Raw genomic sequence first — 27,351 nt, 5'->3', positions numbered from 1 at the left:
GGGGCGGAGGGGAGGAGGGGGCGCGAGACCCAGTCCGCTGGGGGCGCGCGCACGGGGCGGCTGGGGCGGGTCCGGCGAGGGGCGTAGCCAAGCCGGGGGCGAGGGCGCGCGGGGGCGGGCGGCCCCAGCAATGTCTGCAAGGGTCGGGGGACGCCGGCGGCCCGCAGGCCCGGAGGTGACAGAAGGGGCTAGGGGTGTCCGGGGCTGAGCCAGCAGGGTCCGCTCCCTCACAGGGAAGGCTGAGTGCCCGCCTGGGAGAGGAAGGCCGCCCTTTGCCAGGTGGGCCGCCTCCGCAAAGACTTGGTCGTCGTCATCGGGGCACTCGGCCAAGGAAGGACTTCCTCTGAGCTGTAATGATCAACCCGGGGCGGGGTGAATGTGTACCTAGGAGGCGGTGGCCGCAGGTGTCCAGCGGGAGGCCAGCGCTGCCGCCTGGGAGGCAGGCTGACTTGCCGGGGATGGAGCTTTCACTCCTAACCTCCGGGGCCCTCGCCGGTGGGGCTGAGCTGGCCTCTGGGGAAAGCTGACAAAGTCTCAGGATGTACCTGTTCCGAAGAGTCCCTAGAAAACTGTAGTCGTCACCCCTCTGCACTCCACTTTAGGGGAATGTGGCCTTTGGACAGGAAGCATCTCTCGGCCCTCAGCCGCGGGTGCATTTTCTACAGGTAGGAGTTGTTGGTTGAATATTTTGATGTAAGGAGTACAGCTGAATTCAGAATCCCCTTCTGTTGGCAATGTAGTGATAAACAGGAAAAGATTTTTGGATGGGATTTTGCTCCATTGGAGCATGATCAGGACCACGTGGTATCACATAAGACTCAATCTTGTTCAAAAGACACAGTAGGTATGCCCTGGCTAAGCTCCCAAGTGACGTGGATGGTGGGGGCAATGCTAGAAAATACATTTTACTGAAGTCCATTTGAGTCTGTCCTCCAAATTGGCATCAGTCCTTCCCTGGTCATTCCTCTCCTCCCCAGCAGCTGTCTGGCTCTACATGGTTCCTCTCTCTGATTCTCCTAGAAAATAGATACTCTGCTTCTACATCACAGAGGAGCCCTTCCCGCACCCCCTCCCCCCTGGGCAATGTGGTTCAGTTCAGTTCAGTTCAGTTCAGTCACTCAGTCATGTCCGACTCTTTGCGACCCCATGAATCGCAGCAAGCCAGGCCTCCCTGTCCTTCACCATCTCCTGGAGTTCACTCAAACTCACGTCCATTGAGTCGGTGAAGCCATCCAGCCATCTCATCCTGTGTCGTCCCCTTCTCCTCCTGCCCCCAATCCCTCCCAGCATCAGAGTCTTTTCCAATGAGTCAACTCTTCGCATGAGGTGGCCAAAGTACTGGAGTTTCGGCTTTAGCATCATTCCTTCCAAAGAACACCCAGGACCGTTCTCCTTTAGAATGGACTGGTTGGATCTCCTTGCAGTGCAAGGGACTCTCAAGAGCCTTCTCCAGCACCACAGTTCAAAAGCATCAATTCTTTGGGGCTCACAGTCCAACTTTCACATCCATACATGACCACTGGAAAAACCATAGCCTTGACTAGACGGACCTTTGTTGGCAAAGTAATGTCTCTGCTTTTGAATATACTATCTAGGTTGGTCATAACTTTCCTTCCAAGGAGTAAGCGTTTTTTAATTTCATGGCTGCAATCACCATCTGCAGTCATTTTGAAGCCCCCAAAAATAAAGTCTGACACTGTTTCCAATGTTTCCCCATCTACTTCCCATGAAGTGATGGGACCAGATGCCATGATCTTAGTTTTCTGCATGTTGAGCTTTAAGCCAACTTTTTCACTCTCCTCTTTCACTTTCATCAAAAGGCTTTTTAGTTCCTCTTCGCTTTCTGCCATAAGGGTGGTGTCATCTGCATATCTGAGGTTATTGATATTTCTCCCAGCAATCTTGATTCCAGCTTGTGCTTCTTCTAGCCCAGCGTTTCTCATGATGTACTCAGCATATACGTTAAATAAGCAGGGTGACAATATACAGCCTTGATGTACTCCCTTTCCTATTTGGAACCAGTCTGTTGTTCCATGTCCAGTTCTAACTGTTACTTCCTGACCTGCATATAGGTTTCTCAAGAGGCAATGTGGTAGGAACTGTAGTTCTCTAGGATTATTTTGTATATATCCCTGGTTCAGTGGCTGGAACACATTGTTGCTTTCTTCAGGTTAGGTTTGATCTACACTCCTGAGTATAGTAGTCTTACTCTGATTAGAGCTATTTCAGAAGAAAGATAGTGATCCATTCTTTACATGTAAGTGTTCTTGTCAGGAACTTCTGTAGATGATAAGAAGAAGTCAATGAGTTATTGAAATTGGACCTGATGAATTGTGAAACCTGGACAGGGTGATAGAAATAAAAATTAAATGATTGTTTCAAAACTGAGAGCAGTTTTCCTTAGAAGACGAATACTTAGATGGGCCTTCAGGAAAGATTGTTTTTGAAAAACCACCCGGAGAAGCCATTTTTGTCTTAGTTTGCAAATATAAAGCCAAACATCACAACTGGAAGGGGAAATACTCAAGAACTGAGGTTTGAAGGAGCCGGGCTTACTTGAATAATAATGTGAAAGGTGATTTGCATCTCAGCTACTTTTGAATCTTCGAGAGAAAATACACGTTTCTCCTAAGTGTTCTTGGAGACTGCTTTGTTTCTGAGGTAGTGGTGATTGTGTGTAAGGGAAACTTACCACAAAATTAATTTGTGTTTTCTTCAGCTATTTTCTCCTTTCTCCTCACAGAAGACTTCCATAAGCCAAGGCACACTGGAAATACTTCTGAGGGAAATGAAAGGAGAAGGATTTCTTCCAAAATAGATACTGCCTCCTCCTCAGGTCAGTGGGCACTTTCCTTTTTGTTCCCTGACATGCCTCACATTTAACAAGCAATTAGGAGCTTTGGAGACTGCCAGGCTCCCGAAAAGTCCTGTTCCCCAGGACTGGCAGAAGCCCACGTGGCTGGGGACAGTGGGACAGATGGGCTCCTAGGCACAGGGCCGGACCTGGAACAGTGGCCTAGTTCCCTGGAGGGGGCCTTAGAAAGATCTAGGGATGAGAATCCTGCATGACCCTGACATTTCAGGGAGCAGTGACACTGGGAACAAAAGGACGTGGCATCTTGGCAGTGCCAGGCTTGGCGGAAGGCATTGGTCATGGTCTGTGTCGCAGTGACTTTCCTTGGTAACTGAAAGCGAAGAACAGGAGCCAACTTGTGTTTGAGTGTTTGGGGACTCAAAAGTATCTGGATGATACTGTGAGAAAGTGCCAAGTTCTGCACAGGTTGGTGGAGTCTTGAAAAGGTCCCTTAGTTAAACACTCAGGCTGGTAACACCTGTGACATATAACTCATATTTTTAAGGTGGAGGAGCCCGCAGAAGCTGCTGGGCTGGTTGGCCTTCTAGGGCCAAGCAGGACTACCTCTGTAATGGGATATGTGTGGTGTCAGGGCGTATTCAGTCAGCATGGGCTAAGTCAGCTGTAGTAACAGAGAGGCCCCAACATGTCTGTGAAGGCCATCTCTGCCTCAGCCTGCCTGCCCTGCTCCCTCGTCCTGGCAGAGACTCGGCTCTGCATGCTGTTGGCAAACCCAGGCTGACCCAAGGCTAAGCTGCACATGTAGTCCCACCATCTCTGGGGCAGAAGAAGGACATGGCGCCACATGATTAGCTTGTGAGGACCAACTGGGAGCTGACAGAATCACTTTCATTGACATTTTACAGGCCAAAGCAAGTGATGTGGTTACAGCTCAGGCAGAGAGCACAATGTCATTCTTGCTCCAGGAAGAGAGAAGAGGGTTGTGGAGAGATGTTTCCCTGCCCTCCCCTGCCACGCCATCCCTGGGAGCTCTCACCTGTGCAGGTAGCTCATTCTGCTTTTATTTTGAACAATTGCACTGAAGTATAGCTGACATTTAAACTACACACTTCAATAATTTTTGGTATCTGTGTATACCTGTTACTGCTACTTGGATGTCCCTGCTTCCAAGCCTTTAAGGTGGACAGAGGCATTTTTTAATGATTCTGTTTCATTTGCTTTCTGCTTATTAGGAATAAGTACTTGTGAGATTATGTTCGTGGTTGTTTTAGGGTCTTCAGTGGTTGTTTAGTGGTTGTTTTAGGTCTTGGGTCTTCCCTGGTGGCTCAGATGAAGAATCTGCCTGCAATGCAGGAGCCCTGGGTTCAATCCCTGGGTTGGAAAGATTTCCCTGGAGAAGGGAATGGCTACCCACTCCAGTATTCTTGCCTGGAGAATCCCATGGACAGAGGAGCTTGGTGGGCTACAGTCCATGGGGTCACCAAGAGTCAGCCGTGACTGAGCAACAATCACTTCACTTCACTTGGGGCTTCACTGGTAGCTTGGTGTTAAAGAGTCCGCCTGCCAGTACAGGAGACACAGGTTCAGGCCCAGGTCTGGGAGGATCCCACATGCCGAGGAGCAGCTGGACCTGTGTGCCGCAACTATTGAGCTTGTGCTGTAGAGCTCGGGAGCCACAGCTAATAAGGCCAGAGCACCCTAAAGTCCTTGCTCTGCAGCAGGAGAGGCCACCACACTGAGCAGCCCTCACACTGCTGCTGGAGAGTAGCCCCTGCTTGCTGCAACTAGAGAAAAAGCCCGTGTAGCAACGAAGACCCAGTGCAGCCAAAAATAAAATAAACAAAAAATTTTCTGAAAAGAACAATTTTATAGTAAATCCTTTACCTCATCACTGTCCACTTTCCATTCCCAGCACCTCACCCCTAACTTCCCCACCCACTGTGCTGTGCATCTTCTATCCTCACATTTCTTATACACCCCACATATGTTGTTGCTATTTTTGCTTTAAGCAGCCAGTTTACTCTCTTTTTAAAACTGTGATAAAGTTCCTCTCATGAAATTGACCATCTCAACCATCTGACTTGAAGAGTACAGTTCAGTCATTCAAGCCTTCTGTGACTGTGGGGGATTGGTCTCAGCAGCCCTTGTGGATACCCAAATCCATGGATGCTCAACTCCTTTGGATAAAATGATGTGGTGCAGTTGGTCCTGTTTCGGTGGTTCCACAGCCACAGATTTAACCAACCACAGAGGAAAATTTCAATCAGTGGCTGGTGGAATCTGTGGATGCGAAACCCATGCATAATGGGGGTTCACTGTATATTTATTGAAAAAATCCATATATAAGTAGACCCATGCAGTTCAAACCTGCAGTGTTCAAGGGTCACCTCTATGTACAGTGTTCAGCCATCACACCCTCCATTCACAAAATTCTTTCCATCTTGCAAAAATGTAACTGCACCCATAAAACACTGACTCCCATTCCCCTCACCCCCTAGCCCAGAAAATGACCATTCCATTTCTCTGTCTACAAATCTGACTGCATCATGTGAATGCAATCACACATTTGTCCTTTTGTAACTGGCTTATTTCACTGGGCATCATGTCTTCCAGGCTCATCCATGTTGTAGCACATGTCAGAATCTCCTTCCTATATATTCCACGGTATGTTTTACCACGTTTTCCAGCAAATTCCTTGTTCAACAATAAAAGCAAGCACTTCATACTGAGCCCATAGGTGGCATATCTAGGATTCCCCAGTCCCTAGTGAGAATGCAGATCTCCACTGCTGTGATTCCCCTTTTGCCTGCAGGACTTTCCCAGTGGATCTTGAAGCACAGATCTGCTGGTGATGCATTCTTTCAGCTTATGTCTATCTAAAACAGTCTTTATTTCATCTCTGTTTTTGAATATTTTTGATAAATTTTTATTTCTAAATTAATGCATTTTCCCCCCTATTAAAATGTTCTCTGGCTTGTTTCTGGTCAGAAGTCTGCTGTCACTCTTATCTTTACACCTTTGTAGGCAAGGTGTCTTTTATCTCTGCCAGTACTTAAGATTTTATCTTCATTTCTGGTTTAAGCACTTTGATTATGATGTGCTGCAACGTGCTTTGGTGTGGTTTCCTTCATGGCTTTTGTCCTCCAGTTTCATTAAACTTCTTTAGGTATGTGTGTGTATGAGTTTCTAGTTTTTATCAGATTTGGAAGTTTTTCAGCCATTCTTTCTTGAGATAATCTTTCTTCCCCTCCCCTTCTTCTGCACTGATGACTTAGACCACACCTATATTTGAATTTGTTCCAGTTAATGGCTACTCTGTTTTTTTCTGGCCAGTCTTTCTTTCTGTGTTTCATTTTGGATAATTTCTGTTGCCCTATCTTTAAAATCACTAATCTTTCTTGCGGTGTTTCATCTGCTGTCAATCCCACCCAGGGTATTTTCTATTCCAGACATTGTAGTTTCACCTCTGGAAGTGGATCTTGGGTGTGTGTGTGTGCCATGTTCAGTACTTGGTCTCTTATCCTCACTCGCTTCCTCATTAGTTGATCTCATCCGGTCGCAGGGCTTTCAATATCTTGTCAAGTTGATCCTTCCAGATCTTCCTCTTGCCTCCTGTACACAATCGCTTACTTGATATCTCTCACTTAAACAAGTATGAGGTTTCTTAATACCCACAAAATAAAACCCAAACATCAAAGTTCTCAGCAAACCCGTGCCCTCTGTGGGCTTTCCTGTCTCAGCACACGGCAGTTTGCTCAGGACAAACCCTTGCAGTCCTCGACTCCACTGTCACTCACGCCTGCATTTGACCCTCAGCAAGCCTCCTGGGCTCCAGCTTTCTCATCTGTGCTGCCCCTCCCCATGTGCCCTCTGCTCCTTACTGGACTCTCTGCATCTCTCCTGACCTCCCTGCCTTCTACTTTCTATACAGCTGCTGGAACAAGCCTATTAATATGTAGAGATGCTTTTGAACTGTGGTGTTGGAGAAGACTCTTGAGAGTCCCTTTAAAGTCATCTTTTAATTTGAAACTTACCAGTGAATCTTCCATTAGTTCTAATGGTAGTGCTTCTCTGCTTATTTCTGTATTTAATAACACTTATATTCAGGGATTATTCATGAATTCTTTTAATTTTTTTTTCAGAAGAAGATTTTCTGGTTCCTTTTCTTATTATATTTTCTATATCAGATTATCTGCCTGATAATACAAAACTTTTTTTTCTTTACATTTTTCTGATTAAAATACCATGGAATTATACTTATTATATTTTTCTATTTCTTTTCTGTGTGTGTGTGTGTGTGTGTGTGTGTGTGTGTTAGGGGCTTCCCTGGTGGCGCTAGCAGTAAAGAACCTGCCTGCCAATGCAGGAGACATAAGAAATACAGGTTCCATCCCTCGGTCAAGAAGATCCCCTGGAAGAGGGCATAGCAACCCACTCCAGTAACCCTGCCTGGAGAATCCTGCAGACAGAGGAGCCTTGAAGGCTATAGTCCATAGGGTCGCAAAGAGTCAGAAACAACTGAAGCAACTTAGCATGAATGCATGTGTGTGTTAGTCACTCAGATGTGTTCGACTCTTTGCAACCGTATAGACAATACTGGAGTGGGTTGCCATTTTCTTCTCCAGGAGATCTTCCCGACCAAGGGATAGAACCCAGGTCTCCTGCATTGCAGGCAGATTCTTTACTGTCTGAGTCACCAGGGAAGCCCCTTTCTTTCTGTACTATGTTTCAAATCAAATGGCCTATTGTTAGCCTGATTTCTTGCTTAAAAGATGGTTTGCAAAAATAAGTGCTTTTTAAAAATTTTTTTGTTTTGTTGTTATTTTGGATTTTCTCCCCAATCACCACCAAACTAATTTTACCTGAATTTTCTTTTTTGGACGGATTTATTTTTACTTTAATCAGCTTTGGGTGCCTGTGTGCTAAGTCGCTTCAGTCATGTCCAACTCTTTGCAACCCCATGGACTATAGCCCGCCAGGTGCATTTGTCCAAGGGATTCTCCAGGCAGGAATACTGGAGTGGGTTGCCATGCCCTCCTTCAGGGGATCTTCCCAACCCAGAGATTGAACCTGCATCTCTTATGTCTCCTGCATTGGCAGGCGGTTCTTTACTACTAGCATCACCTGGGAAGCTGTTATCAGCTTTCTTGTTGTTCAGTTGACCAGTTGTGTTGACTCTTTATAACCCCAGGGACTGAAGCACACCAGGCCCCCTGTCCCTTACCAGCTCCCGAAGTTTGCCCAAATTCATGTCCATTGCATCGGTGATGCCATCCAGCCATCTCATCCACTGTCTTCCTCTTCTTCTGCCCTCAATCTTTCCCAGCATCAGGGACTTTTCCAATAAGTTGGCTGTTTGCATCAGGTGACCAAAATACTGGCGCTTCAGCTTCAGCATCAGCTTTATTCAGGTCATTGTCACTGTCGTTTAGTTGCTAAGTCGTGTCCAACTCTTTACAACTCTATGGACTGTAGTCCACCAGGCTCCTGTGTCCATGGGATTTTTCAGGTAAGATTACTGGAGTGGGTTGCCATTTCCTTCTCCAATAATCAGCTTGACTGAGGTATAATTTACATACAACAAAATACACCAGTTTTATATATAATTCAATGAGTCTTGACAAATTTTATACCATCATGTAACAACCAAGGGAACATTTCATGCAAAGATGAGCACAATAAAGGACAGAAATGGTATGGATCTAACAGAAGAAGATATTAAGAAGAGATGGCAAGAATACACAGAAGAACTGTACAAAAAAGATCTTCATGACCCAGATAACCACGATGGTGTGATCACTCACCTAGAGCCAGACATCCTGGAATGCCAAGTCAAGTGGGCCTTACAAAGCATCACTACAAACAAAGCTAGTGGAGGGGATGGAATTCCAGTTGAGCTATTTCAAATCCTAAAAGATGATGCTGTGAAAGTGCTGCACTCAATATGCCAGCAAATTTGGAAAACTCAGCAGTGGCCACAGGACTGGAAAAGGTCAGTTTTCATTCCAATCCAAAAGAAAGGCAATGCCAAAGAATGTTCAAACTACTGAACAATTGCACTCATCTCACACGCTAGTAAAGTCATGCTCAAAATTCTCCAAGCCAGGCTTCAACAGTACATGAACCGTGAATTTCCAGAATTCAAACTGGATTTAGAAAAGGGAGAGGAACCAGAGATCAAATTGCCAACATCTGTTGGATCATTGAAAAAGCAAGAGAGTTCTAGAAAAACATCTACTTCTGGTTTATTGACTATGCCAAAACCTTTGACTGTGTGGATCACAACAAACTGTGGAAAATTCTTAAAGAGATGGGAATATTGGACCACCTGACTTGCCTCCTGAGAAATCTGTATGCAGGTCAAGAAGCAACAGTTAGAACTGGACATGGAACTACAGACTGGTTCCAAATCGGGAAAGGAGTATGTCAAGGCTGTATCTTGTTACCCTGCTTATTTAACTTCTATGCAGAGTACATCATGTGAAATGCCAGGCTGGATGAAGCACAAGCTGGAATCAAGATTGCCGGGAGAAATATCAATAACCTCAGATATGCAGATGACACCACCCTTATGGCAGAAAGTGAAGAAGAACTAAAGAGCCCCTTGATGAAAGTGAAAGAGAGTAAAAAAGTTGGCTTAAAGCTCAACATTTAGAAAACTAAGATCATGGCATCTGGTCCCATCACTTCATGGCAAACAGATGCGGAAACAATGAAAACAGTGAGAGACTTTATACTGGGGGGCTCCAAAATCACTGCAGATGGTGACTGCAGCCATGAAATTAAAAGAAGCTTGATCTTTGGAAGAAAAGCTATGACCAACCTAGACAACATATTGAAAAGCAGAGACATTACTTTGCCAACAAAGGTCCGTCTAGTCAAAGCTATGGTTTTTCCAATAGTCATGTGTGGATGTGAGAGTTGGACTATAAAGAAAGCTGAGTGCTGAAGTATTGATACTTTTGAACTGTGGTGCTGGAGAAGACTCTTGAGAGTCCCTTGGACTGCAAGGAGATCCAACCAGTCCATCCTAAAGGAAATCAATCCTGAATATTCATTGGAAGGACTGATGCTGAAGCTGAAATTCCAATAATTTGGCCTACTGATGGGAAGATCTGACTCATTTGAAAAGACCCTGATGCTGGGAAAGATTAAAGGTAGGAGAAGAAGGGGATGACAGAGGATGAGATGGTTGGATGGCATCACTGACGTGATGGGCATGAGTTTGAGTAGGCTCCGGTGGTTGGTGATGGACAGGGAAGCTGTGGGGTCCATGAGGTCACAAAGAGTCGGACATGACTGAGCGACTGAACTGGACTAAACTTAACTGAACAACCAACAACAACCATCATGATATAGAATCTTTATGTCACCCTAAAAGCTCTTTCATGCTTTTTCCCAACCCTCTCTAGGCTTATTTTTAAGAAATTCTGGTAGAAGATTACAGGCTTTCCTATGGGAAAATATAATATGTTCTGTAAAATTGCAGAGCAGGCAGGGCAGATTTTCCCACTGTGAGGACACCTGCCTTATCCTCCATCTGCAGCCTGCCCTCCTTCCTCCAAACTCGGAATTTTCTGTTGGCCTCCACATCTATTTATTTGGCCCAAACTGTGCCAAATACCACCTCTACTCCTCTATGAATTTTCCAGGGCTGTTGTGACAAAGTATTAATTCCACAGACTCGGAGGCTTAAATAGTAGACGTTTATTGTCCCCCAGTCTTGGCAGCAACATGACTGGGATCAAGGTGTGGGCAGGGTTGGCTCCCTTTGAGGCTGTGAAAGGGGATCTGTTCCTGCTGCTCTCAGCTTCTGGTGGTCATTGAAACCCCCCATCTTCATTTTCACATGGTCTGCTCTCTGTGTGTGTATCTGTGTTCAAATTTTCCCTTTCTTTAAGGACGCCAGTCACATTGAATTAAACCTACCCCATGTGTGCTAAGTCACATCAGTCATGCTTGATTCTTTGAGACCCCATGGGCTATAGTCTGACAGGCTCCTCTGTCTATGGGATTCTCCAGGCAAGAGTGTTGGAGTCGGTTGCCGTGCTCTTTTCAGGTGGTCTTCCCAACCCAGCGACTGAACCCGCATCTCTTAGGTCTCCTGCATTGACAGGCGGGTGCTTTACCACTAGCACTACCTGGGGCCTACCCCAATGACCTCAACAAATTACATCTGCAGCAAACCCGACCCTAAATAAAAGTTCACTTTCTGAGGAACTAGGAGTTAGGACTTCAACATATGGGTGTGGGGGTGGGGACACAATTCAACCCATAAGTAACACTTTTCATCACCCAAATGCCGCACAAGGGTACACAGTATATAGGTCCCACTGTCTTCTCAGACGTGATGCCCAGGCTTCTGCCGAGTCTGAAACTGTAAACACTTAGGAGACTGGCAGGAACACAGACTCTGGATCCCAACTCCAGGGGCTCTGATTCACTGGTCCTGCATCAGGACCCAAGGATCCATATATTTTTTAACCAACCTCTCAGTTTTCTGATACAGGTGGTCCCCACACATGAGGAATCCTGGTATGGGCCAGGTGGGGGTGGGCTTCCTTACTGAAGGACTTGGGCCCTGGCTGCCTGAAGGACATGCAAGGGAGGGGGCAGAGGCTAAGTAGAGTGTTTAAATGCAGTGGATGTCGGAGCTACCATGTCTGGAGGTGAGGATGTCTTGCTGGGAGGTAGTCCTCTGGTTAGAAGTATAGAAGAGTTGAAAATACACCGTGGGCTAAAGTGCAAGCTATCCATTTTGGGGGCTGCTCTCTCCCCTTCAAGACTGCTCCCCCCACTTCCCAGTCAGCAGAGCTCTCCAGGGCTGCAGCCACGCCATGTCAGCCATCAAAGGTGGGAGACAGAGTGTGTGTGCAGGGCCCCCTCCTCACTCTCTTGCCATTCTCAGGAGGCTCTTGAAACTCAGGACTTTCCCTGATCCCCTTTGTTGAGATGGTCCATTTCCATTCTTACAGCCCAATTTGTTCAGTTTCTTTCTTTCTTTTAGTTTCCTGACTCCATAATTGAGCAATGGCTCAGTGTCATTGGGCCAGGAGTCTGAAGCCTTTGACCCAGGAGTGTCTAAGGACCCACTTGACCACTGCTGTGCTCCCTTTTCCTCTCTAGCACCTGCTCTTGATCCAGGCACTTTTTAGATGCCCCTGAATATGTGTGGGATCAGTGACTGGATCAGTGGAAGCTGGTACCACCTGTGTGCGAACAGGAATGATGGCCATGGAGATTATGTGAATGTGTTAGCCACTTAGTCATGTCTGACTCTTCGCGATCCCCAAGGACTGTAGCCTGCCAGGCTCCTCTGTCCATGGAATTTTCCTAGTAAGAATATTGGAATGAGTAGCCATTTCCTTCTCCAGGGGATCTTCTCAACCCAGGGATTGAAGCTGGGTCTCTTGCATTGCAAGTGAATTATTTGCTGTCTGAGCCCCCAGGGAGGCCCATGGAGACCATTACAAGTCTTTAAACCATCCCAGGGGAGCCCCTAGTCCGTGCCAAGGCCGCAAGCCAGCATCCCCAGGATGGGTGAACCACTCAGGGCTGGGACTCAGGGACAGTTATTCTGAGGCTGTTTCTGTGGGTTTTCCTGCTGCCCCTTCTTGCTCAGCTTACAAGCTGCACACTGAATGTGGGTAACGAGGGGCCTTTCTTCATTACTGACCCTCAGGGACTGGCGATTTTCTTTGTTGGAGATGTGCTCTGGGGAACTGAGGGCTTTTGGGGACCTTATGTGCTATGGCATCCCACTCCAGTACTCTTGTCTGGAAAGTCCCATGGACGGAGGAGCCTGGAAGGCTGCAGTCCATGGGGTCGCTGATGGTCGGACACGACTGGGTAACTTCATTTTCACTTTTCACTTTCACGCATCAGAGAAGGAAATGGCAGCCCACTGCAGTGTTCTTGCCTGGAGAATCCCAGGGACGGGGGAGCCTGGTGGGCTGCCGTCTATGGGGTCGCACAGAGTCGGACACGACTGAAGCGACTTAGCAGCAGCAGTGCTGTAGGTTTGGGGGCGAGTCTGTGGGACATGAGGAAAGAGAGGGGTAAGGGGGGGGAGCAAGCGGCGGCCAGAACAGACTTCTCTTCTTGGGCAGCTTCTCTGAGAGTTGAAATTCCCTTAGCGAGATAGGAGCTTGAGCCAGTCCGAGAGGGATGACCATCCTGCTCCTCCACGTACTTTTGTATTCAGTTGAATCTCAGGATCAGTGGGAGCTCCTGGCCCCTCTAACTGAGCTCATCCCAAGGGAGTGCCCTGAATAAGTACCAAGGAGACACCCTCTTCCTGAAGAACCTAGCAGCACAGGGTGGCTCCAAAGGTGGGAGCAGTGATTTTTAAAGCTGCTCAGAAACCTGTAATTGGAAAGCCAATAAATCCTTGAATCTCACTGGACTAGCAAATGGGAAGATCCTAATTTAAGAAATAAAATTAAGAAACAATTCATGAAGGAATTTAATAAACTAACACATATTTCAGTTATTGTCTGATCAAGTGGTGCCCCCTCGTGGCCATTTGTGAATTCTTCCAGGCTTCACCTGGGGGGAAAGGAGAATCCCAAGAATCCCATTTAGGCCCAGTTCAGTGACTGTCTGTAGACTGTCTACTAGGCAAGAAAATAACTATGAAGGTTTTCTGGGTTAATTTGTGTCCCGGCAAAAGATAAGATGGAAACCTAAGCCCTGGTGCCTATGAATGGGACTTTATTTGAAAACAGGGTCTTTGCAGGTACAGTTAAGATGTAGTTAAAGAAGTGAGATCAGGTCTTTAGGGTGGACTCTTACTCCAGTAACACTGGTGTCCTTATAAGAAGAGTAGAGAGACACAGCATAAGGTGAAGTCATGTGAGGATGGTGGCAGAGGTTAGATGGTGCAGTCACAAGGGGACTCGTGGGTAAGACTGCCACCAACACCAGGATCTTGGGAGGCTGTGAAGCACATCTTCCCTCAGAGCTTCTAGGAGGACTTTGCTGACACCTTGAGTTTGGACTTCCAGCCTCTGGATCTGTGAGTGAATACATTTCTACTGTTTTGAGCCATTCCGTTCATGCTACTTTGTTATGGCAGCCCCAGCAAACTAATACAGAGAGAGGCTGGGCTTTGAATCAGAAGACCTGGTTTGAATTCCTGTTACCACGCACTACCTCTGTGACCTTGGACAAATCATTTCAGTTCCCCTGAGCCTCAGTTTTTTGAACTACAAAATGGGGAAATGCAAGTGTTTCCCTTACCCTAAGTTTCCTGTGACGATGAAGTGTGACCATGCAATCTGTAAGCTTTAGAGTGTGGTGCAAATGTTATATTGTTATGGAAAGGAAGCTGGGAGGTTGTGCAGTGCAGAGTCTAAGAGTTAGGCTCTGATGTCCGTTTGCCTTGGTCCATGTGCAAAAATATTATAAAGAAGGGATTATTAAGTGGGTCAAAGCAGTGATGCCCAGGAATGGAGTTGGAGGGAGTTAAAGGGATCTGTCATTTATTGCACTGTGACAAATTACACCAAAACTAGTGTCTTAATACAATAAGTGTGTTGCTGCACACAGATTCTGTGACTCGGGAATCCGGAGCACTTTAACTAGACAGTTCTAGTTTGGGGTCTCCTGAGAGGCTGCAGCATCTGAAGTTCAGACTGGGGCTGGGGCTCCATACCAGGGCGGCTCCCTCACGTGACTGCTGATGGGAAGCCTCAGGCCCTTACTATGTGGTCCCTGTAGGTCCGCGTGAGTGTTTTCCTGACTTGCCACCTCCTCATACCTCCCACTGCCCCTGTCTGCTTACCTCACCACCTTCTTCCCTTCCCAGTGGTTCTGACCTTAACAGGGACGCAGACTCACTGAGATCTAAAGAGACCTAGGGACACTCCAGTGAAGCCCATACATGCACAACACGGAATGTCCCAGAGAGAGTTTTGGGAGGCTCCAAGGTCCACAGAGAGCTCTGTGAAACACAAATCTAACTGGGTAATTTCCTGGTTAAAATCCTTCCATGACTCCCAGTCCCCCAAGACAAAAACTCCTTCGTGGCCCAATATGATTGCCATTTACTTTTATTAATATCAACAACAATGCTAACATCATACTCAGTGTCTTCTGTGTGGTGGGGACTTTTCATACTCTTTCTCATCCTTCAACGACCCCTGCAAGAACAGAGTTTTACTATTCCTGTTTTGGAGACAAGGAAAATGTCAGAGCTGAGATATGGCTCATCTAAGACCACATCTTGGAAAAAAGCCAATTTGGGTTGTATTGGCCATTAAAAACAAAAATCTGAGTTAAGGAGGCAGAAGCAAAGGTGGGCTCCTCTGACTGACTCATGTTCTATGTTGTCAGTGGTCTTTGCTGCAGGTTTCAGAGTCTGGTTCGCAGACATTCACTATATGCCTGTCAGTTTCGGGTCTGTTCTGTTCCTAGGGCTGCAGCAGCCCACAAGCCATGGTCCTGCCCCTGCAGCTCACTTACGTGTCGGACGAGACAGGACACTGGGGAAATAACAAGTCAATACAGAATGTGTCCTCTCTGGGAGAGGAGGGGGTAGTTCCACATGCTGGGGGGCGGGGACTGTTGCCACCATCCTCCAAGATGATAGAGGCTTGTGGGGCATGGGCAGTGAACTAATGGGAAGTAGATGGGTTCTGTATGTATTTTGAAGGTAAAATCAGCTAAATCTGCTGATAGATTAGACGTGAGAAGTGAGTGAACAGTGAGTGTCTCCAGGCACTGGCCTGAGCCATGGGGTAATCAACATTTCTAATATCTGAGAAAGAGAAGCAGCTGGTTTGGGAGGTGGGGGAGAAGGGAGCAGGACTGGGGGTTTCAGCGATCAATCGCTGAGTGACAGACCATCCCAAACTCAGTTCTGCTCACAAGCCTGCTGTGTGGGCAGAACTCAGTGGGGACCTGGTGGGTGAGACGGCTCACACGCTGGCTGGGCCAGCTGAGGCTCCGTGCATGCCTGCTGTTGACACTGGCTGCTGGCCACAACCCCCACATCTAACCTTTCTGCACCAGTGTTCGGTCCCTCCCCTCTTGGGGGGCCAGGCTCCAAGAGTGAGACGCAGACAAGGTGAAAGGGTGTGGCATTTTAATGCCCCAGCCCTGGAAGTCCCTTGGCTCATTTCTACTATTCTCTATTACTTGAGGGAGTCATAGAGGTCTGCCAAGCTCAAGGGCAGGGGACACGGACCCTGGATCTCCATGGGGGGTGTCAGTATCATATTCTAGAGGAACATATGGAATGGTGGATATCCTGTTGCCCTCTTTGGGAAATACATTCTGCCACAGGAGGGATGCAGAGATCAAGATCTGTCAAGTGTGAGTTGGGATGCTGTGTAGGCAGGTGGATGCAGGAATCAAAAGAGGTCAGAGTCAGAGAAATAAAATGTGGAGGCTGCTGTATACAGCTGGTATCACAGCTATCTGGGATGAGTGGAAAGGAAGGGGGTTATGAAGCCTGGCATTACTTACTGTGCCTCAAATGCACATATTCTCAGCGTCGTGGGAGACGGTTTGTGGAGACTGTGTAGCTGGACTCGCTGCTGATATTAATGTGGATTTCAGCTCAGTTTCTGACTCTGCATTTTAATCTCTCTCCCAGTGCCCTGGTGCCAGAGCTCCAGGATCAGGTCTAACACAGGCCCTTTTGTCCCCAGGAAACTAGCCTCTTTGCTGTGCTTTGGAAGTACCTTCAGGCTATCCCTGCGTAACAATAGCCATGAGTATTCAGATTTTTATAAAACCTGAAATCTTCAAAAGGGCAATATTGAGAAATAAAGAAATGAATTATTCCATTGTTGAGCAGCTTCATGTCAGAATAAGAAAGAACAAGAAATTATGATGGTTAAAGTACTCACTTGAGATTAAAAAGATGAACAAAGAAATGAGATAAGAACACCATTGTTCATCCTTAAGAGATCAGATGATGCTTAGAAGCAAGGCTCTAGTAAAGCATCAGGAGATCTTTATTTTATGATCAGACTACACAAGCTTCTTAGCATTATGCATAAAATCTTTCATAATCTATCCCTTTCCCATCTCATGTGATAGCAACCCCTGTTAAGCCCCATTATATTCTGGTTACTCCACTCATATCCCCTAAACCTGCCACATCTGCTCACCTCTCCAGGGCTTTGCTCCTCTTTATTATTTCTGGCATACTCCTACAGATCCTTCAAAGGTCATCTTAAATGTCCCCTGCCCTGTAAAATAGGTGTCCCTATGGTCTTTGGTAGTCCTGTAAATGCTTATCCCAGGCCGAACTAGTCCCTTCACGGCTGTAATCCTGGTACTCTTTTCAGCACCCTGCTGCTGCTGCTGCTGCTGCTGCTTCTAAGTTGCATCAGTCGTGTCTGACTCTGTGCGACCCCATAGATGGAAGCCCAACAGGCTCCTCTGCCCCTGGGATTCTCCAGGCAAGAATACTGGAGTAGGTTGCCATTTCCTTCTGCAATGTATGAAAGTGAAAAGTGAAAGTGAAGTCACTCAGTCATGTCCGACTCTTAGCGACCCCATGGACTGTAGCTTACCAGGCTCCTCCGTCCATGGGATTCTCCAGGCAAGAGTACTGGAGTGGGTTGCCATTGACTGCTCTGGCACCTAGCAAAGCTGGGCACAGAACTGTTAAATCACTGCACTTTTTGCTTTTGGAATGGATACACTAAAACTTTCACACCGCACTTTGGCATAGAAAAGCACTTTGTTTCCGCTCCCATTTCTTGGTCTTCCTTCTAGATTTGCCTGCATGGCTGCTGAGGGAGGCCTGACCCTACTGCTGAGGTCCTTCACCCACTTGTAGGGCAGCCCCACAACCTAGACAGGAGGACAGTGTTGTCCCCAAACTCAGCTTCATTTCTGCCTGCTTCACAGCTGCTGGTGAGGGAACCCTACAAACTCACCAATTTCCAAGTCATTGGGAGGCTGGCTCTTATCCTGAGCTGCCATAGCCCAAAGTCTGTTGACTTCTGTTCATAAAACCTGAACTCTTGACAAGTTAATAGGCTTAACAAATCATTTTGATTAACTAGATTCATGAGCTACAGAAGCTGGTCCTTAATGTAGCTTTAAGAAGCTTGAAGGGGACTTCCCCGGTGGTCCAGCAGGTAAGAATCTGCCTGCCAGTGCAGGGGACACAAGTTCAACCCCTGGTCCAGGAAGATCCCACATGCCGTGGGGCAATTAAGCCAGAGAGTCGCAACTACAGAGCAGCAACAAAGACCCAGCACAGCCAGAAATAAAGATAATAGAATAAATAAAGAAATAAAAATAAAGTAAAGAAGCTTGAAGAAAAAGGGCAGAGGGATATATTTGAAGTACCTCGTGGAAGTGGCATGGCTATAAGAACACGTGACTTTATACGTAGCTCTGTTATTTTTATTTATTTAGATTTACCATGTTGTGTTTAATTCTGCTGCACAGCAAACTGATTTGGTTATATATGTATAATATATATGTATATATTCTTTTTCATGTTCTTTTCCATTATGGATTATCACAGGATATTGAGTATAGTCTCCTGCGCTATATAGTAGGGCTTTGTTATTTCATCTGCTAACTCCAAACTCCCAATCCTTTCCTCCCTCAACTCCCTCCCCCCGGCAACCACAAGTCTATTCTCTTTGTAAGTCTATCTCTGTTTCATAGATAAATTCATCTGTGTCGTGTTTTAGATTCCACATGTAAGTGATATCATACGATATTTGTCTTTCTAGTTTGACTTCACTTAGTATGACGGTCGCCTCAGTGGGGTTCTGTGATGTCATCCTCGGCACCTTCGGGTGTCTCCGTGGAGTCTGGCAGAGTTGACCAGACCCCGTGTCCATAGTCAGCGAACCTGCAGATTCCACTGTCACGTAGCTTGGATTTACTTAACGGTCGCCGAGCCAGTAGCAAGAGATGGAACCTTTGAGGGCAGCCCTCCTCCAGGAATCCTTATTGTTGGCTGGCACTGAACAATCCCTAATTGCCAGAAGAGGTAATTGGGCATTTCCCAGTTTACTTGTGTGTCAGCTGCCAAAAACTGCTAATAAGTCAGTATTTTGGAACCTGGAATGTATTTCCTAGAAACAATGCTGTGTCTGGTGGTGAGATGGCAGCCAGCTCAGTTACACGGATTCAACTCCTAGTTACCTCATCTGTTAATCCTGCAAAGACTGGCAGTTGTGTAGGGAGCATTCGTGTGTGTGTGTGTGTGTGTTGGGGATGTTCAGGAGACATTGACAGGATCTCACTCCTCCTCCCCCAGGAGCCCAGGAGCATCACAAGCTCCCTACCCTCTCGCCAACTGCCATCACAGAGGCTGGCTGTGGCTTTCAAGGCTGGAGAAGCCCAGGGGCAGGAGGCAGTGGGTGGGTGGGAGCTGGTGTGGGGTGGGTTCCTGCCCGGGAACCACGAGGCTGCAGCCAGTTCTCAGCTGACTCTTTTATACTGTTGAACATAATAATGTTTATTGTTTTTCTTAATCCAGTAGTCATGGGAATTCATTTTAGAAAACTTTTAAAACATAGATAAACAGAAGAAGGACATTTAAACATCCCATATTCCCACCGATTTGGTGTATAGACTTTGAGTGTTTCTATTCATGTGTCTATGCACAGATTTATGTATATGTTCAATACACTTTGCAAATGATATATTGTGAATATATTTTTGTGTCATTATTTTCCTGCAGCATTTCAAAATGGATAGATACATCATAATTTATTTAATCAACCTCCTGTGGTTGGGCTATTAGGTTTGCTACCAAGATTAACCCTGCGATTTGCATGCATCCACTATCATTTCCCTAGATGATTTGAAAAGAAGACAAAGTGTATATGTGAGTTCAGGTGTTCAATGACTTAGTATCAAGGCACCATTGCCCCCTTCCCTCCCCTTGTGAGTAAGAAGGCTTATCTCCACCTTTCCACCACTTCATGTTAAAACATTTACAAAAATTGTGCTGGGTTTTGTTTGTTTTTTGAGTATTGATGAGCTTGGACATTTTTGTATGCTTATTAGCCCTTTTGTGAATCTCTTCTTTCTTTAAATCAAAACACTGGTGTCCTTGGATTGTTATGGCCCTTTGGAACAGAAGTGAGTGGATCCAGTTTTTATCATGCTTTGAAATGTAAGTACAGGCAAGCCTTCCCAGGGTGGTGAATTGTCTGTCTGACTCCTTAGCTCTTTTTGTTTTGTTTTCAAATTTTTATTGGAGTATAGTTGATTTACAATGTTGTGCTACTTTCTGCTGTACAGCAAAGGGATCAGTTTTACATCTATATTGATATATATCCACTGGTTTTAAGATTCTTTTCCCACATAGGTCATTACAGAGTACTGAGTAGAGTTCCCTGTGCTACACAATAGGTCCTTATTAATTCAGTACTTTATATATAGTAGCATGACTCCCAAGTCCTTTCACAATCCTTCATCCTCTGACCCCAGCTGCCTTGACTGCATAAGCCCGAGGGTATTCAACACCATTTCCCTGCAGCACCCGGCAGGGGCCTGTATTGAGCTACTTTGCCTTTTTGGAACTTTGAGCTTTTAAGGAAAAGGAATGGAGGATAAAGTTAGATCAGCGAAACAGCAGGAAATCATGAATGGCTTTAAAGCCAAAAGGTTGGAACTGTCCATCTGCTGGAGAGATATCTGGGTTCTGTCCAGACACTGGCCATCACAGACAGACATGCCGTGAGTGCCTGGGTGTTTGGCAGACGAGCATCTGCATTGTGTTGGGTATTTACCTGGAAGTGGAATTAGTGGCCCAGAGTGCAGGTGTGTGTTCAGCTTTAGTAGATAATGTTAAACAGTTTTAAAAAGACCCAGTTTAACTTCTGACCAAATGGTGTCTGAGAGTTCAGCTGCTTTAGACGTTTACTGACATTTGGTATTTTCAGTCCTCTAATTTTAATCATTCTGGTAGGTTCCATATTTCTTTCAATAAGCTCATTTGCTGCCACATATTATATTTTTACTTTTCTGTTCTTATTTAGTTTAGTTTTAAAATAGACTTTAATCTTACTAATCTATAGATATTAGATTTTATAGAAAAACTGTACAGGATTTTATATAATACTACCTAGTAAAAAATTCTTGGTATAGTCCCTTTATGATGATTTCATCCTTTTCTGTACTCCTCTTCATGTATATCCTGCACATTTATTTTTGATAATGTGTTTTTACCACTTCTCATGCATCCTATGAAATGGTATCCAATACCTTACTCCTAAGTTTTGTCTTATCCTGCCCTATTTAAGACATGGCATAAATATTAAGCTGAAATAAATTCAGCATGGCTTGTTCTTTATTTTGCCTTCAGGATCTTTGTTCTTCAACCAGGAATTGAACCCATGCCCCACTGCATTTAGAACGTGGCATCTTAATCGCTGAACCACCAGGGAAGACCCTCTTCTTAAACCTCCTTTTCCCCGAGTTACAGTGTGAAGACTGACTTGGGCTTATATCTTGGCCGCACAGTTTACTAGCTGTGTGACCTTGGGTTAGTGACTTAACCTCTCAGATATTTGGGTTCCCTATCTGTAGAGTAGGAGTAACAAAACCCCTCCCTTAGAATTGCTGGGATGGTAAATGCGGTGGCGTATGTAAAGTGTTCCACATGCATGACGCACTCTGTCAGTCTTAGTTTCCTTCTGTGCTGGAAGCAAAGGCATCAGGTGCCTCTTTGCTACATTTGCCTCATAAGTTCACAGAGCTACTAAAGTGGGCACGACTTTACTTCTCTGCTAACTGTACCTTGCTGGCTGGAAAGAAGCGCAAACTGCCAAGCATCACCCGGACTACATTTGACTCTTGGTTTCCCCTGCACACGGGGTAAATCTAAACATCCTACACAGAATGTCACCAGACAAAACAGCATTCTTACAGTTGTGATTTTGAGAGCCTTCCACAGATCTGTGGGTTAGAAAAGTGCCCCACTTCTCTGCCACATCTGACACGTTCCCTCAGCACTTGATATTTACACTGATCTTCTAGAGCACTGGGCTGCTGGCTCCCAGTTCAGCTAGATTCTTTCCAAGCAGCCTGGAGCAGGGACCACTTTATGCTCTGGAGCCAACTTCATTCCAGCCAAAGACCCTTTCTTCTGCCAGGTGAAAGTGATGGCATCCATCCATTTGACACTAATCCTACTTTTTTGGTGTAAAGACCTTAAAAATGGTCGACAGAGCCATGGGGGTGAAACACTCGGGATACTATAAAATGCTGGCGCCCACAAGAAAAGGCAGCTGGTGCTTTGAGAGGTGGCTTGAAAATTCTCAGTGCTTCTGTTTTTGTCTTTGTCTCTCGTTCCCACCAAGATGCACACGCACAACAAGGGATTGACATCAAGAAGGCAGCAGCTTGCTTAGTAAGGATAAGTCATTATCAATCAAAGTTTCAAATGCTGATTCTTCTTCCCCCAAGGTTAAGCTCCAGTGCCATTGGGAACATGCAACAGTAATGGAGAGTAGGATTTATGGTGTCTTTTTGGAGACAATCTAGAACTCACCCACAGTGCTGTGAGCCTGCTGGACAGGCCTTGAGAAGGCTCATCTCTCAGTCCTAGGGCAGGGCATTCATGGTCTCGGCCATCAGGACTGTCGCATGGGTTTCCAAACCCATTGTCTCTCCTGAGCTCCAGGGCCAGGTCTCCAAATGTAGGAGCTGTGTCCCTTGGGAGGTTCATTAGAACACCCCATGTGAGATGTGGAGAAAAGGAAACCCTCCTATACTGCTGGTGGTAAGGTAACTTAGGGCAGCCATTATGGAGAACAGTGTGGAGGAGCCTTAAAAAACTAAAAATGGAGCTATTCTATCATCCTGCAATCCCACTCCTGGGTACATATCCACAAAAAAATGAAAGCATTCAAAAGGATACATGCACCCCTGTGTTCATAGCAGCACTGTTTACAATTGCCAAGACATGGAAGCGACCTAATTGTCCACTGACAGAGGAATGGACAGAGGAATAAAGAAGATGTGGTACATATACATAATGGAATATTACTTAGTCATAAATAAGAATGAAATGCCATTTATAGCAACATGGATGGACCTAGAGCTTATCCTACTAAGTAAGACAGAGAAAGACAAATATGATATATCACTTATATGTGGAATGTAAAACTTGATACATGAACTTGCTTGCAAACCAGAAATAGACTCACAAACATAGGAGACAAACATGGTTACCAAAGGAGGGAGGTGGAGAAGTACAAATTAGGAGTCAGCAGATACAAGCTTCTATATATAAAACAGATAACGAACAAGGTTCTCCTGTATAGCACAGGGAAGTATACTCACTATCTTGTCAGATAAATTATAATGGAAAAAAATCTGAAAAAGAATTATGTATAACTGAACCACTTCGTTGTATACCAGGAACTAATGCAATATTGTAAATCAATCATAATTCAATAAAACAAACAACATCCCCACAGGAATTAATCATCTCGCTTGTCTTGCTGGCCCCTCCTCACTCCTCTTGTTTCTGTTAATGGTCCCATCATTTTCTTGGGCCATTCTTTCCACACTGCTCAGAAAGGTCTGGTTTATTAATTTAGGTGAAGTGCTTTTGTAACAGAAACTGCAGGTGACCCCTCAGCAGCCATCTGTCCCTTTTTCAGGGTTATGGAACTTTCACCCAGGCTGCCCATGACACCGACTCCATCTCCCAAGTTCTCTGCCCCTGGATGTGGCAACACATTGGGTCTGACCAAAGGTGTAGGTGCAACTTGTAGGTCATTTCCTTAAAAGGAAATGGTGTTCTCTCCTTCCACACCTTCCTCCGTCCTGCTGCCAAGACCATGGAGGCTGGAGCAAGCCAGTTCGGGGAACACTAAGAAGAGAATACCACAGGGATAGTAGAGCCACTGGGGAGCGGGGAGCTGGTCTGAGATACAGGCGACCATGGGCCATCACATGTGGACGATTCAGTTCAGTTCAGTTGCTCAGTCATGTCCAACTCTTTGTGACCCCATAGACTGCAGCACGCCAGGCTTCCTTGTCCATCACCAAACCCAGAGCTTCCTCAAACTCATGTCCATCGAGTTGGTGATGCCATCTAACCATCTCATCCTCTGTCATCCCCTTCTCCTCCACCTTCAATCTTTCCCAGCATCAGGGTCTTTCCAATGAGTCAGTTCTTCACATCAGGTGGCCAAAGTACTGGAGTTTAGCTTCAGCATCAGTCCTTCCAATGAATATTCAGGACTGATTTCCTTTAGGATGGACTGGTTCAATTTCCTTGCAGTCCAAGAGACTCTCAAGAGTCTTCTCCAACACCACAGTTCAAAAGCATCAATTCTTCGGTGGTCAGCTCTCTTTATAGTCCAACTCTCACATCCATACGTGACTCCTGGAAAAACCATAGCTTTGACTAGACAGACCTTTGTTGGCAAAGTAATGTCTCTGCTTCTTAATATGCTGTCTAGGTTGGTCATAGCTTTTCTTCCAAGGAGCAAGCGTCTTTTAATTTCATGGTTGCAGTCACCATCTGCAGTGATTTTGGAGCCCCCCAAAATAAAGTCTCTCACTGTTTCTATTGTTTTCCCATTTGTTTGCCATGAAGTGATGGGACCAGATGCCATGATCTTAGTTTTCTAAATGTTGAGCTTTAAGCCAACATTTTCACTCTCCTCTTTTACTTTCATCCAGAGGCTCTTTGGTTCTTCTTTGCTTTCTGCCATAAGGGTGGTGTCATCTGCATATCTGAGGTTATTGATATTTCTCCCGGCAACCTTGATTCCAGCTTGTGTTTTATCCAGCCCAGGATTTCACATGATGTACTCTGCATATAAGTTAAATAAGCAGAGTGACAAGATACAGCCTTGACATACTCCTTTCCTGATTTGGAACCAGTCTGTTGTTCCATGTCCTGTTTTAACTGTTGCTTCTTGACTTGCATACAGATTTCTCAGGAGGCAGGTCAGGTGGTCCAGTATTCCCATCTCTTTAAGAATTTTCCACAGTTTGTTGTTATCCACACAGTCAAAGACTTTGGCATAGTCAATAAAGCAGAAATAGATGTTTTTCTGGAACTCTCTTGCTTTTTTGATGATCCAATGGATGTTGGCAATTTGATCTCTGGTTCCTCTCCCTTTTCTAAATCCAGCTTGAACATCTGAAAGTTCACAGTTCATGTAGTGTTGAAGCCTGGCTTGGAGAATTTTGAGCATTACTTTGCTAGCATGTGAGATGAGTGCAATTGTGCAGTAGTCTGAAGATTCTTTGGCATTGCCTTTCTTTGGGATTGAAATGAAAACTGACATTTTCCAGTCCTGTGGCCACTGCTGAGTTTTCCAAATTTGCTGGCATATTGAGTGCAGCACTTTCACAGCATCATCTTTTAGGATTTGAAAGAGCTCAATTAGAATTCCATCCCCTCCACTAGCTTTGTTTGTAGTGATGCTTTGTAAGGCTCATTTGACTTCGTGTTTCAGGATGTCTGGCTCTAGGTGGGTGATAACACCATCGTGGTTATCTGGGTCATGAAGATCTTTTATGTATAGTTCTTCTATGTATTGTTGCCATCTCTTCTTAATATCTTCTTCTGTTAGGTCCATACCATTTCTGTCCTTTATTGTGCCCATCTTTGCATGAAATGTGGACGATTACAGGAGAGATAAATCCATGTCTACCTGAAGTTCTGATTGTTTGCGGTCTCTGTGAGAATGCCTGAAACTTTTGCTAATGAAAATAGCCTCAAGGGGCCTCAGAGCTTAGTCCACTGGCAGGAGCAGATTCCAATGTGCAGGTCGAGTTTGGATGTGACAATGGTGGCAGCTAGAGAAGCTTCAATGGAAGGTTCTACCAAGTTGGTTGGAAACAGAGCTCAGCATCTGCACACGCCTCCCTGCCCCGCTGCCTGCTATATCCCCTGGACCCAGAGCCTCGCCCTTCCCGACACGGAGTAGCTGTCAGCTTGCCTGCTTCCTCCTATCTCCTCGGTCCTGAGCACGCGAGCTCTGGGAGCTTCCTAGAGACTCTCTCTGTTTTTCTTCTGTCTTCTGTCCTGTCTATTCTTTGATACCAGATGAATCTCTGTAAAACATTGATTTCAATATCTTGATTCTCCTCCTTAGGAGCCCAGTGACTCCCATATGACTGATGACCTCATCCTCTCTCTCCTTCTCAAAGGAAAGTTCCCCACCTGCTGGGTGGATCATACGACCTCAGAAATCTGTAGGTTTTGTGTGCACTTCCCATCTTTGCCCACTTTGTTAGGTGCCCCTGACAGCTATGCCTTTGCCTTTTCTTGTCCCAAATCATCCCAGTCCTCCTGCAAAAAGGCCAAGGTCCCTGCCCACTCTGCCCTCTGCTTTGTCTGGGCTTTGCCAGCAGCTGCTCTTTCCATTACTCTTGGTATGAAGTGTCTCTTACTCATTTCAATAGCTCATAGAGTTTTGGAGTTTGTCAGTGACACACATGTATTTTTCCCCAGTTGGAATATAAATTCGGAGTCCTAATCAGAGCCCCATTTTACAATGCCCCCTCAATTACCACTTTCATAATAAGAGAATAAAACTCTAAATTGCCCAGGTGGCTGTCACGAGCTGTACACTTACAATGCTTTCTCTGAGCAGCATGTTTTACAGGTGGCGTTGGCACTCACTCTACCCTTTGAAGGAAACCCCAGCCCTAGCCTCCTGTTTGGAGAAAACAGTGATGCGACAGCCCACCAACCACAATGCAAGTTGAGGAGTCTCCTGACCTCCTGAGCTTTGAGTTGAATCAACGGATTGCAGTGCATCTCTGGCACCCCTGCGTCAGAAACAGAATCTCTTCTGTCATAAGAAGCAGGACAGGAAAGGCTCCATGGGCATCTCTGGATGATTTAGATTGCTAAGGCTGAATTTCTTTTTCCAGAAGAGCCCAGATTATCTCAGAGACAACCTCAAACTCCAAACTCAACAGCAGCACATTGTGGGAGCGTAAGAAACACTTTCTTGCTGTCTGATAATTGCATGGCTCGCCCTGTTGTTAGCTGGGTAGTTCAGCTCCGATCTCAGAGAAGAAACCATCCACCCATTTCCCTTTTCCTTGTCACTTTGCTGCTTCAAACTTTCCTATAGCTCTGGCTAGCCTAGTTTTTATTTCCTGCCTAATTTCTGCTTCTCCATGTTTCTACAGCAACCATATGGAGAGTGAGCTACTGTGGCCTCCCTCTCAAAAAAATAAAAAGGCTTTCTTGTGGGCTGTGTTTTTTAATTTCTTCTTCTTCTTCTTCTTTTTTTTTTTTTTTTTTTGCAAAAGGCAGTAGACTTCAGAGGTTTGGTCTGGCACTGAAAGTTGGGTGGGCACTCAGAATTTCCTCCAGCCCAGTAGGATTGAAGAGGTCTGGTAGAATTTGTTTAAAGAAAGAACTTAGCCAGCCTAGTGCTTTAGCATTTGCTCTGTTGACAGTAGCAGGTGTTTGTTTTGAGGCTTAGCAATAATACAAGGTAAGTGTGAGCTGTTGTGTCAATCAGTTTTTTTCTGGCATATATATATATATATATATGTATATGTATATGTATGTATATACATTTCTGTTTAGGAAGCTTCTAGTCAGTGAA

At 45.5% G+C, this 27,351-nt stretch overlaps 1 long non-coding RNA gene across 3 annotated transcripts; it reads left to right on the top strand.

Moving 5' to 3' along the window:
• The first annotated feature begins 23 nt into the window (after nt 1-23).
• Nucleotides 24-26,988, top strand: LOC112584651. 3 transcript variants are annotated; one of them, XR_006550710.1, is made up of 5 exons: nt 24-665; nt 2,744-2,836; nt 3,721-3,859; nt 19,887-19,922; nt 26,392-26,988. It is a non-coding gene; the product is annotated as an uncharacterized LOC112584651 (long non-coding RNA). The 3 variants fall into 3 exon arrangements; XR_003108997.2 differs by lacking the exon at nt 19,887-19,922; XR_003108996.2 differs by lacking the exon at nt 19,887-19,922 and having other exon boundaries at nt 26,380-26,988.
• Nucleotides 26,989-27,351: the final 363 nt, after the last annotated feature.

This window comes from Bubalus bubalis, chromosome 4, assembly GCF_019923935.1.
Source record: "Bubalus bubalis isolate 160015118507 breed Murrah chromosome 4, NDDB_SH_1, whole genome shotgun sequence".
In the NCBI taxonomy this organism is placed as follows: Eukaryota; Metazoa; Chordata; class Mammalia; order Artiodactyla; family Bovidae; genus Bubalus; species Bubalus bubalis.
Note: the sequence above shows the minus strand (reverse complement) of the source record. Positions and strands in the feature narration are given on the sequence as shown.